This window comes from Athene noctua, chromosome 5, assembly GCF_965140245.1.
Source record: "Athene noctua chromosome 5, bAthNoc1.hap1.1, whole genome shotgun sequence".
NCBI lineage: Eukaryota > Metazoa > Chordata > Aves > Strigiformes > Strigidae > Athene > Athene noctua.
This window is the reverse complement of record NC_134041.1, coordinates 2,619,066-2,631,440: the sequence shown is the minus strand read 5'-3', so window position 1 is coordinate 2,631,440 and position 12,375 is coordinate 2,619,066. Positions and strand designations below refer to the sequence as shown.

The 12,375-nt window shown below is 45.1% G+C and overlaps 1 protein-coding gene across 3 annotated transcripts in view; it reads right to left on the bottom strand.

Annotated features, from left to right (window-relative positions):
• JAK1 (Janus kinase 1) overlaps window positions 1–11,005 on the bottom strand; it is a 62,661-nt gene extending 51,656 nt beyond the window's left edge. For all 3 annotated transcript variants that reach the window (XM_074906036.1, XM_074906038.1, XM_074906037.1), the window contains exon 1: window positions 10,872–11,005. The gene's annotated coding sequence lies outside the window, so the exon portion shown is untranslated. The remainder of the gene's footprint in view (window positions 1–10,871) is intronic.
• Between the last annotated feature and the right edge of the window lie 1,370 nt (window positions 11,006–12,375).

The window sequence follows — 12,375 nt, the reverse complement described above, 5'->3', positions numbered from 1 at the left end:
TTGAAAATCTGTAAGTCCAGTGGAACAAGACATGCAGAAAACACTCTGATGAGCAAATTCACCTGAATTTAAGCAAAAGGCCCACAAGCCTTTTCCACAAAAATCACCGTAAGTAGAACCCAATTCCTAACACTTGCGAAGAGAGAGAAATCTGCGTGCCACTATTTCCTTATCAATCGCAGCAAGGAAGCAAAAGTACATTTAGAGATTCAAGGGAGATTCAGAAAAACCACTGTGTTTTTTTTCCCCTTTGATAATAGAAGATGTGATTTGCTAAGTGTTAAACGTATCAGAAATACCATACCACTTTTTTTTGACTCAAGAAATTCTGAGAGCTAATGGATTGTGACCAGAAGTCACTGAAATCAGGGCAAAGGACTTCATTTAGGCTGCTTTAAACTTTGTTTTCCGCTAGTTATCATCACATACTTAACCTAGACTCCCAAAAAATACTTTAGGCAAAAACTCTGAAAGAGGCACCCTGCCATTTTAGCTAGGAATGATGAAAGCTTAATTGAGTATTACAGATGCCAAAACCACCATTTTTAAATTTTGTAGATTCTTTTCTGTTTACTGTAACAAGAGAACAAACAGATGCAGCAAGGGAAACAGAGCAAGCATACCAAATATTCCAACAAGCAGCCACTCTTTACTAGTTATTACAATTTACTTTTTTTTTTTTTTGAGGACGGAAACACACAAATTTAATCTGGCAATAAATCTAACTACAAAATAAAATTAGCACCTCAATACATCCATTTTTAATTTAACCACAGCTTCCATGTCACAGAATGGCTGAGGTGGGAAGAGACCTGGTGAGATCACTGGCTCCAAGCCCTGCTCAGGCAGGGGCAGCTGAAGCAGGCTGCCCGGGATGTCCCTGCGTGGGTTGTTCATCTCCCCGCAGACAGGGACTCTGCAACACCTCTGGGCAGCCTGGTCCAGTGTTTAACCACCCTCACTGGTACTAAAGGGTTACATGAAAGATGCTCCAGCCTCCTAATCAGGAAATAACTGTTTGGCACATATATTTAAAGTGTTATTTGTTTTCTTAAGCATAAGATGACATTTTGCCTTATAAAAAACAAATCAGGATCAATTTACCATTTTTCTTTTCCTAAATCCAGTGCCTTTGACTTCAAACAAAACCGCAGCTATAAAAACATAATATGAAAGAGAACAGAACACAGAATTATTGCAAAATTAATTGGACTGAGACCCTCCTCCCCCCAACTTACATTACTCATGCTCACACATGAAAATACACACCAGTTAATTTTTTAAGGTCACAGCTGCTGGAAATGAACAGGATTAAATGCAAATCAAACCAGGAAGACATATCTCAGCTGTAAACTAAGAAAACTTGATGAGGGACTCAGTATGCAAAATCATCACAGATCTCTACAACAGTATTTCTAAGTAATCAATTTATTGCACAATACTTACTAATGAAGAACACCCATCACACTTGGCTTTTCCACATCATTTGACTTTTCAGGCCAAACTCTCAACAAGTACCTTCTCCTCCCTTCCCCTTTAAAAGATATTTTATAGTTCATCCCTAATTATGAATGTGGCTGAGAGAGATGGGGGGGCAGAATTACCCCATTTTAGCACATCTTATAATGGGATGTTCATGGAACAGATCAGTTGCTGCTCTACAGAATGATGCCATTTACCTACCCTTAAGAAGAGTTTGATTCAGGAGTCCTGAAAAATTCATCTGTATTAACATAGATATATAGATATATATATATAGATATACATATTAAGCTTCTTCTTAAGCCTTTGGTTGGGGCTCAGCAAATTTTATGTTATTGTGTAGGCTGTGCCCTCTCTACAAAGCACACACCACGAGTGCCCCATTAAAACCAGTAAAATAGCTTTGTAGGATCATAAGTGTGTATTTGTTTACAAGATTAGGATCATTATGTCAGTCTTGCCTGCTAATTAAACTACTTTCAATTTCCCCTGTCTCTGAAACCGAGTAATAAAAGGTTTTGAAAAACAAACACCTTGAAATGATCTGGGAAAGCTGCTGATCTCCACCGCTTTAAAAAAATTTCTAAACTATATCTAAGAGAGGTTTTAAAGCATAATTCAGTCATTAGGACACATCCTCTAAAATATTTCTAAAATTACTTTGTCAGTGAGCAGACGTACCTGCTTTGTACAGGCAGCAGAGCCTGGTGAAGATGTTACTATTTTACTGGTGGTTACCAGCCTTTGCTGACAAAAAAAAAAAAAAAAGGAAGCGTACATGGTTCAGCTGCGGGGAGGTTGGCAGCACCTTCCAACAGAAGGGGAGCAGTAAACACCTCAGGGATGGCACATCTCAAGTGGTTGCACGCATATGTGCAAGCTGTCCTGGCCCTGAATGCAGAACTAGTGATGATTACTGCTTTAAAAACGTGAGCTGAAATATGTGGTAAATCTTATTTCCAGCTGGAGCCACGCAAAAAAGTTGCAGTTCTAACAAAACCCTTTGCCAGCTTCAGCAAAATTATCAGGAAGAGACAGCGGTTTGCACCTCAGCTGTATTTTAAAGGCTGAACTCACCACAAAGCTTGGGACAAACCAAGTTCTCTATGTAATTGCTCAGTGAACTTACGTGGAACTCTAAAGACAAACGGGAGTTAGCAGCAACAAACGAGTTAAGAGCAACAACCAACCACAGCAGTTTACATTAACTGCTAATTAAACTTTATCGAGCAGTTAAGTAACAAAGATATTATGGCTTGGAAAAGTCCTAAGGCATTTGTTCATCAGAGAAAGCATGAAACAGTCTCAAGGCACACAAGGAGCCTGTGCCAGCGTAGCAGAGGTGAAGGCAACGCGATCCAGATTTCTCTCCTTAGAGAGAGAGAGTGTCCTATCACAGATTTATAGGTCGGCATAAAATTAATTCTCCAAGTATAGAGATCAAAGGGGTGGTTCTATATAAATGCTCCTGTGCATGCTAAGTGACGCACAAAGCACGTCAGTAGGTATATGCTGTGGTGCAAGTCAAGTCCAGAGAAACCTATTTCGTGTATGCTGAGCTGTATGAAGAAGTTAAACTGCTTCCACTCTAAAGCACATTGGAGTTTCTTAGGCAGGATTTTCACAACACAGCGTCCGAGTTCGCACGTCCCCGCGGAAAGCAGGGTTGGGAGACAATGAGAAATCTTCTGAGCTGGAAGAGGTATCCATCAGAGCACGCTAGTTGCTCAACCGAAGGGGTGACGTGCCACAACAGGAGCACCTTAAAGACAGCACCGCTCTGATCCGCAACGTGAAACCACGGCCGCGACGACACCCCAGCAGCACAGCCTACCTCCTCCCTCCACACACACCCTGGAAACTAAGAAAAATGTGGGTTCATTCTTCACTTCATTCAATAGCAAACTTGTAAGAACACAGGTTTAATCCTGGAGATACCACAAACATTTGTTGCAGAGTAGACTTTCAGTCAATACCAACAAAGGGCAAGCAATCTGTACACAGCCAAGCTACCATGACTGGCATCTTAGGTTTTAGTTCTTTACGGCTGTGCTGGCATGTAGTGAGCATTCAGTATTTAAAAGGTGCCCTTTTTTAAGCAAAGTGAGCCCTCTGTTTGCTGTTGTATCTTGTTTATATAGATGTAACTTGGCCATGTTATAAGTCACATGTACAGGAAGCTGAAAGGACTGTAAAACCCGCAGGCCTTTTTTTTTTAGCTAGGCAGAAGATAGCTGTTCTTCTGTAAAAATGAAGCTCTCAATCAGCTATCTCTACACATCCTTTCACTTACCACCTGTGGCTTTGACAGTGAAATCAAACCCATGCTCTCCTGCACTAATCAATTCCATACTTACAAGAAAGGTGTTGATGGCCATGAATTACTACCAAAATGAGTGCTGGTAAAATAACACAAGCTGATTTTTTGCAGGTGATGCTGATGGCAAGACAAAGGCTTCCAGGTGAGTTGGCAATGCTCGTGGTGGCGACCCGCACTACCTACAACATGTTCATGAGGCTACGGGAGCCTGTTCTGTATCATCAATAAACATAACCTCTCTGTTCCCTTCACAGGGGCAATGATACAGCAGCAAAAACAGAAGTAGACATTTTTTTGGCAATTAACAGTTATTTTCCTACAAAAAAAAAAAAAAAAAAAGGTGTGGGGGGGGATTAGACAGAGTCCTTTTCTCTGATTATACTGGCACTTCCCAGAATCTGGCTGAACTCTCAACTATTCCCTGTGCATTGGGGACAGAGTTATTAAGAGACTTTCTAAAAATCAATACAGCACAGTCAAATAAAATACATTTAAGCCATTTTCTGCCTAAGCCAGGCACTGATGTTTCTAATAGAAAAACAGTTTGAACTAAGTCACGAGGTTATAAAACCATTTCAGAAGAACGTGGTGTCCATTACAGCCTGTAGACCACTCAAATAGACTTCACCATTAAAAACAGTGGAAGGCAGCAAATGCCAAGTTTTGGAATTGCAGCCGTTACTTCAATAATGAAGTCAAATGCACCTTTTGCTTCCTTCAGGTTAAATCTTAAGAACAAGAAAAGAGGGGTAGGAGATTCAAGTAAGGAAAAAAAATACAGTTTAATACAAACGCAACACAAATCAAGAGCAGGATAAAGCAAAAAGGCAAACAATGAATTTGCACTACTTTTTTTTTTTTTTTTTTTTTCCTCCAGAGGAGAGGATAACTCCCGCAGAACAGAGTGCTCCAGCCCAGGTTATAGAGCTGTCAAGGGTGACAACAGAAGCTGATACATACAGGTCAGCCTCGCTGACTTTTCCTTTTGAACTTTTAAACTCTCTAAATAGATGGGCTCTGGCAATTTCAAGATTATTAGCATCTGTTTTGCCATACTTTGAGGAAAAGTGAAATACAGAGCATTCAGGAAGTGAAAGGTTATTTCTTGTGCATCTTCAGTAAACACGAAAGACACTGAGAGTACAAGAAAACCATATAAAGTGAACTGCAAATGCCAGCTTATAGTTATTCTTGATCAAAAACCTCAGAACTGAGGGTGGCCACGCTTTCTTTCTAATGCGGAAGGCCATCAGCTTGGGTTAAGATGCAAGAGCTTGGCATCCTAGCAATAAAAAAACAACCCGTGAAAAAGAGCAGATTTAAATATAAGAGACTGAGACTAGTGCAAGACTTGAACTAGATGGTACCTTTTATAGCTTGTTCGGTTTGTTTTTTTTTTTCTTAAACATCTAATGTCCTACAAAGTAATACAGCTTTATCAAGAAAAAAAAAAAAAAAAACAGGAAAAAAAACCCCAAAACTGCTTTGAATTTGTTATTACACTCTGGTAAATCCCAGAGGAGTGCAGAGACAGGTATTTATGGATGGCAAGCAAAAGGAAGTTATTTAGACTGTACAACTGCCAAGGCTTTTAAGGTTTGTTTTGTTTAATGTAGCTCTTTGTGCTACTAGTGTCTCAAAATGAGTATAAAAGTTAGTCCTGCCAAATTAATTTCCTGAAAAACTGAGTCCACATACAAACAAATTTGTTACAAGTGTTCACTCTCCTATCCAAGCCACACATCTAGCATGGTCTGCTTCATTTTCCTTATCTAAGAAAGTAGAAGGCTTAGATCTGTCCTTCCTCCTGACATGAAAGGTGTAAGGATTTTTTTCCAGAACTGCTATCTCCAGCACAGCCCTAGGCATGGCAGCTCTCACGGCAGATCTAGGTACAACCTCCCAGGTTGAACAGGAATTTTTCCTGTTCAAAACAGCATGAGTCAATATTACCTCAGTCTCAACTTCCAGCCAGTAAAATTAAGTAGTTTAAAAGACCTGAAGTGGAAGACCAACAGTTATTTTGACAGAATATGCCTCAGATTGAAGGGTAGTTAGTAAGAGTACTGCTAATAAATTATTTCAATACCCCGCTATATTCCAACTGGGCCACCTGAAGGACAAACCAGATTCCGTTCAGTCTTTGAGTAGCTGGAACTGATGGGAAAGGAAACACTCAAGGAAGAGTTTAAACAGCACTTGCTGACCAAAACTGTGGAAAATTTGCACTATATTCATGTATTGGTGTCCCAACAAGCCAGGGCCCCTCTCAGATCCACTCTGCAAACAAGGAAAGTTACGTCCCACAGCCTGAGGAAAGTGCAAACTTTGCCTTAGGAGCTTTCTCCTGAAACTATGAATAGCAGCTGTCACTTAGATTTTGTGTTCAAAGGCAATTAAGCCTCTGGGGACTGGAGGGGGGGAAGGCAGCATTTGGAGTAAAGAGTAGGGGAGAAATGTGATGAAGGAATGAACAGGTTGTTCAGCCAAAATCAGGCCCTGGCCCATGACACAGCTGAGATTAAAACACCCCAAGGCTTCTAAATCCACCGAATGCTGCACTATGCACTGATCCACCTGCAGACTGACTCCTTACCTGTCCTGAACCTTCCCGTCCCCTCCTCCAGTACACACACAGGCAACCAAAGTCTTGACTCACGGTAAATCCTACATGCTTCAGAAGTCAGAGAATATAGCATTAAATACTGAATTTATTAGCAGACCCTCCTTTATGTAGCAGGCCAGCTTCAAAGGACTAGAAATCCAAAATACTTCATAGAGCAAAGCTAAAAGATATGTGCATTTATGATGGAGGAGTTTCTTGAAGCCAGTCGCCTTGTAAAAGCTTGTTCTTCACTAGCAAGCCCTTGCTGCTGCTTTGGGAGCTCCATAGCTACAGCAGAGCAGTGACTTGGTATTTCTGGAAGACGGTTTGTTTATTATCAGAACTGCTGACAACGCAGAATCAATAGCAACACCAAGCCACTAACTCCAATACGAACAATTTTCCTATTGTTTGGTAGCTATAACTGCACTTGTTCAGAATCTGAACTCTGCAGGTACATTCCGCCTCAAACAAAAAATTCAATTTGATTTTTCCCAGGCTTTCACTACTGCCCTGCTCTATAGCTCAGGATGATGTATACATCCTCCACTTTTCCACTGAATTCCGGTTGTTTTCCTTTATTTCCTATCATGCTTTCCACATCCTGCAGGGGAAAAAAAAAAAAAAAAAAAAAAAAGCCTAACAAAAGAATTTTATGGGCAGCTGGTTTTTTTTAAATGTACTCATTACCATGTAACATGTAGAGAACCATATTCATACCCAACAACTGTTATCAACCAACCTCTACGGTGTCAGAGATCGCAAAAGGTAATGATATGCAACACAAGTGGTACAGACTACACTCTTCCAAGTCGAAGCTGCTCTTCAAGTTTCCCATAGCTCAGTTTTTCTGTCAGTTATGCAACTTATGTTACGTTTATATAACCAGTTCAGGGAAGAGAACCCGAGAATTACCCTAAGCAGCAAAACTGTAGTTTTATAAGCATGAAGAAAAATGTCAGGGCCTGTTCCTTAAAAATCCACCTGGCCAAACAGGCCAGGACATTAAAACCACTAAATCACACTTCCGCACTCTCCCCCTCCAAATTCAGTCAAGAGAAATTGCACCCAATTTGTCTAAGAGAACCATCATCACTTCTTTTTCCAGTAGCCTAGTACTTTTTAGCATTGTTTCAGTTTTTTTGAAGAATCAGGTGAATGAGGAAAACAAATACTGGACACGGTACCTACAGCACCGCTAAAGGCATAGAGTGAGTGAGCAGAATAATCCCTGCTAATCTGCCACTTCATGACAGCAATAGATGGGAGATAGAATTTAGCTGCCAAACACCCAAAATGCTGCTCTTTTGAGACTCCACTTTCCCTCTTAATGAGGTTAAGCTTATCTGTCTCACCCTACTAGCAAAACTGAGCAGTATCAGCCCACGAAAAAGCTTTCTTTGCAAAAGGCCAGGTCTGAGTGTGAACTGAGTGAATCATGTGCTTGAACTATAAAATCCATTTTCTATCCATTCAGCAAGTGTTTGTCATTATCAACACCTGAAATCTAATTGCATTTTAAGTGCTTTAGAGATCTAGAGCAACTCTGAGTGTGTTTACAGGAATAATGCCCAACCTTTAAGAAACTGCACATTGTTGGACAGGCTACAAAAGAACGACCTGAATATTCCCAGTTTATTCTCCAGAAGAAAACATTTTGTCATTTTTAATTGCTGTTGAACATGAGACGTGTCAGGAACCAGACCCAACTCAGCCTTCTCCCCATAACCTGGCTCCTCAGCATGCTTTCTGATTCACAGGTTCTCCTAACAATCCTTTTCAAAGGATACAAACCAGTCCTCAGGATTTGCTTTTGTGTGTAAAAGCTTTAACCTCTCAAAACAATTCAAACACCTCCCTCTTTACGTAAACAAAGAGCAGCTCTTTCTTGTGCCCAACACAGCATACAGATTCAAGGGTTCATTTGGGGTTCTGCTGTATTTTGAACGTCTCTTCCTCATACCAAGTCAGGCAGCAGCAAGGTACCAAGAAGCCTGAAGCTAGTTCCATAAAAAAAGGTGTTTCACCTCCCAGTCGAGGGAGGATGTGGACGTACATGATAGGAAAGAGGTAAAATCCTCCTGCCCACAGCAGCAGGTATCACTGTCAGGATGCTGCCTATGAAAACAGAAAGATTTTTCCCCTCTACACAAAAAAAGGGAAGCTGGTTTCTGTGAATTCAGTCTTTTACTTGCAAGACTGAACTGCTACAGAAATGTCCACCTGAGCTTATAACTTATCACTTATTCCTTCAACCAAGAACCCTGGCTTACTTGCAGCCCCCCAAGAGGTAAAAGCATTAAAGTAAGTTTGAATGGCAGACTCTAAGGAAAAAAAGTAGTTTTAAAGTATGTTGATTTTACCCAGTGTGTCCCAATTTACCCAATCTGTCCAGTGACTGTTGAGGTACACTTCAGCTTTTTGTTTTGCAACTGCTACAGGTTTGCTTTCCAAAGCTTCTGTATTAGATATTCTCTCCAGATCTTGCTTCCCTTTTGTTTTTTAAATAAACTCACTCAACAAACAAGTCGATTTAGACATACAGAAAGAGCATATTCTTGAACAGTTCAAGATTTACAGAATATGCCTCTCAAAAAAAGGCCACTTTGAAATTAATTCTGAAAGATTTTTGCAGCACAGAGACTTCCAGGAGTTGACAAATTTGTTGCAGTTCTGTGTTTATACTCTTGTGCAAATTTAAACCCACCTGCCCTCGCTTTTTACAAGTGTTTTACCTAACCTTTCCCAAAGGTCAAATGTTTGCACTTTTCCTCTGTAGGAGGCTAGTCTATTCGCTGTTCCACCGGGCTTTCAGGCAAACGGTTTGCAGATACTTAGACAAGTAAGACTTTTAAGGAGAACTGAATCAGTAAAAAGGTATTGCCAAAAACGCTTGTAAAATTTGCCTGCAAGCACTAACTTTTAACACTGCAAATGACAGCAAGAGCCTGAGATGCAAGCAGCTTGTCCCTAACTGGCTTTGCTTTTCAAAGCACCTGTCTGTGTCACCTAGCACAAACCCAGACCAAGGTGCAACTTCCTGTGTGTTTTAAAAACAAGTGCCAGGAGGAAATGCCTACCACTCCCCATACATGGTCAAAACTGAACTTAATACTCAGCTTCAGCAGCCGTGAATAAAACGGTACCAACGCACATACATTCTGCTCAAGAATAAAACCGCACGGAATCTTCTAGGAGCAAGAGTTAAATTGGGCTAACTGGAGTTAAGTTAAACACTCACACAACGTTGAATTATTTCCATCTCCCCCATAAAAACACCACAACAAATCCCCAACACCTTCCTGCACTGCTCTTATCTACCCTCCAGGCCTCTATGTCTCAAAACACACACCCCTGCCAACCCTAATCCATCAGAGCAGCCACCCCGTTAGCCCCACGCTTGCCCAGCATCACTCCATCCTCCTTCCAAGCACAGACTCGATGCCTTTTTAAACAGAGCCGGGTCCAGCCTCTCCTGCCACGCTGAGCAACTGCCATGTTGTCTTTCTGCCATCAACCCACACGGTTGTAGCGGGGTTGATGCGCTTCAGACTTTTAGGTCCTGGTTCTCCTCCTATACGAGCTTCCTATATGTATTCTGAAAATCCCAACTCAACAGGCTTATCCGAACGACACAGCAATTGTTTTTACACACACGCAGAGAGGCGTACAGCGAAATGATACTTTTTTAGGAGTGAGGAGAAGGCGGAAAGTAGTCACACAACTGCCAGGTTACCTGCTCATCCTCTGTGGTGACGGTATCCGACCAGCCCGCGCCATGGCTGTCACCACCCTGAGGGGAAGGAGCACCTACAAGGGGGGCTGAACGATGTCCAAAAAGCGTCTCTATCCCTCGCTCAGGAACGGATGCCAGACTGACAGCTGGACCCAATCAATTTTTCCAAGCCCTCCATTCGCTCAGAAGTGCAAGTACTATCTCCCAGCACAGCTCCACTCGCAACGGCGACCGAGGAGGGCTCCCACACGCTCACGGGGCGGGGGGCCGAGCTCACTCACCAGCACCCCGTTATTTTTTAATTTCACCCGTTTCCACCAGCGGGCAGAACCGGAGTTATTTCCCCCCCGGTTCCTCCTATCACCAAAACCCGGCCTCCCCCGCCGCGGCCGCGCAGGAGGCGCCGCTCGCCGAAACGCGGCTCCGAAAGCCCCTTCCCAGCCCGGTATGCCCGAGGGGCTCGTCCCCCGTTCCCGCGCCGGCCCCTCTCCGCCGAGGGGAGCCCGGCCCCGGGCCCGGCCGCCGCGCTGAGCCCGGGAAGGAGCCGGCACGGCCGCCCGGGGGAAACCCCGCGCCGCCCCCGCGCCGTCGGCCATCTCGGGAGCCTCCCTCGGGGGAAGCGCCCGCCGCCCCGCACCCCCCTCCCGCCGGCTCCCCTCAGCCCAGGGCCCGGCCCGGGGGACGCGGGACACCCCCCGCACCCCCCCCGCTCCGCCGGCCCCACTCACCGCTTCCGCCGCGCCTCGCCGGGCCGTGAGGCGAACGCGGGGCGGCCGCGCCGCTCAGCCGCGGCCCCGCGGGGCTGGGGACGGGCGGCTCGGCCGCGGTGCGTGCGGGAGCGAAGCCCGCGGGCGCTCGGCAGCGGCGGGGCGGCGGTCCCGGTCCGGCGGCAGCCCCCGCCTGCGGAGCATGCGCCGGGCCCGCCCGGGGGTGGCGCCTGGCCGCGGCGGGGCCGGGCCGTGAGGCCGCCGCTGAGGCGGCTCGGCGGGGAGGCCGCGCCCGGGCGGGCGGCGGGAGGCGGCCCCGGCCCTCGGAGCCCGCCGAGCCCCGGCGGGGACGGCAGGAGGCCGCAGCGGGGATTAAAGTGGATCTACAGTGGATCTGTCTGCTGGGTGGTGTGAAGTGAGGTGAAGACTTCAGGCGGTGCGCTGGCAGGGCAGCCCGGTGCCCGGGTCAGCCCCCGGGGGCTTAACGGTAGCTTCTTCAGAACAACCCCCCAGCCAGCGCGTATTCCACACGGGCGGTGTGGGAGCTGTGGGGCTGCCTCCGCCACCCCAGTGCCGAGGCCAAAGCTGTCACCTCCGCGGCTGTCCAGTGTCGGCCGTGGCGTGGGCCGAGCTACTGGTGTATTTGGGTCATTTTTTAAAAAAAACCCTACAACCTTATCTCCTAGCCTCCCGCAGACGTGAATGAGCTGGCGTAAACAACTCGGTGTTTACACCAAAATGAGGAAACACGCACAATTCTCCCGTCTGCACAGAAATCGGTTTCTTCATTGTGGTTTCAAACCCGTCTCAGAGTCACAGGAAACGACACAAGAGGAAATAATATCAGTAAGAAAATGATTCGGTTCAATAACACAATTCCCCCTTCCCACACACGCACACACGTATTTGGCATTTTCTTCTGAAAGAAGAGCCAGTCTGCTGCAGCCTTTTGGTGGAATTGTCCTAATAGCTGAATCAGTCTTTAAAAAAAAAGCACCCTGGTAAACGTGCCTCCTTTCGACATAATGGTAGTTTCATATAATTCAGACTGATCGGAGCACATCGATAACATCTTTTTGTCAAGGTCTTCTCATACATGGCAGCACATGGATGTGCTGTTAGGAAGGGTTTATACGCCCATACAGTTACCTGGTCCCAGCTCCTCTGCCTCGTGCCTCAACAATCCTGAGTTTTGAGCCTTTTCTCCAAGAAATCAGCCCCAAGCTTTTCGTCTCTCACACAGGAGCTGGGAGACGGGGGCTGATTGTGTGTGAGCTCACATACGTGCACGTCTGGGTGGCTGTAGTTTACAACCTAAAGGTAGATAATCACTGATTATTTTTCTCCTTTCTCCCAAGAAGAAACAAGCCAGCCCTCCCTCACCTGCTTCCACAGCTGTCAGGGAACCATCGGAGAGTAACCTGGATGCTTTCACACAGTGTTAACCTTTTTGCTCAGCCACACGGCATCGCTGGGTCTGGATTAACCACGCGCTGTGGGTGCATGGGAGAGCACTGGAGTCTCA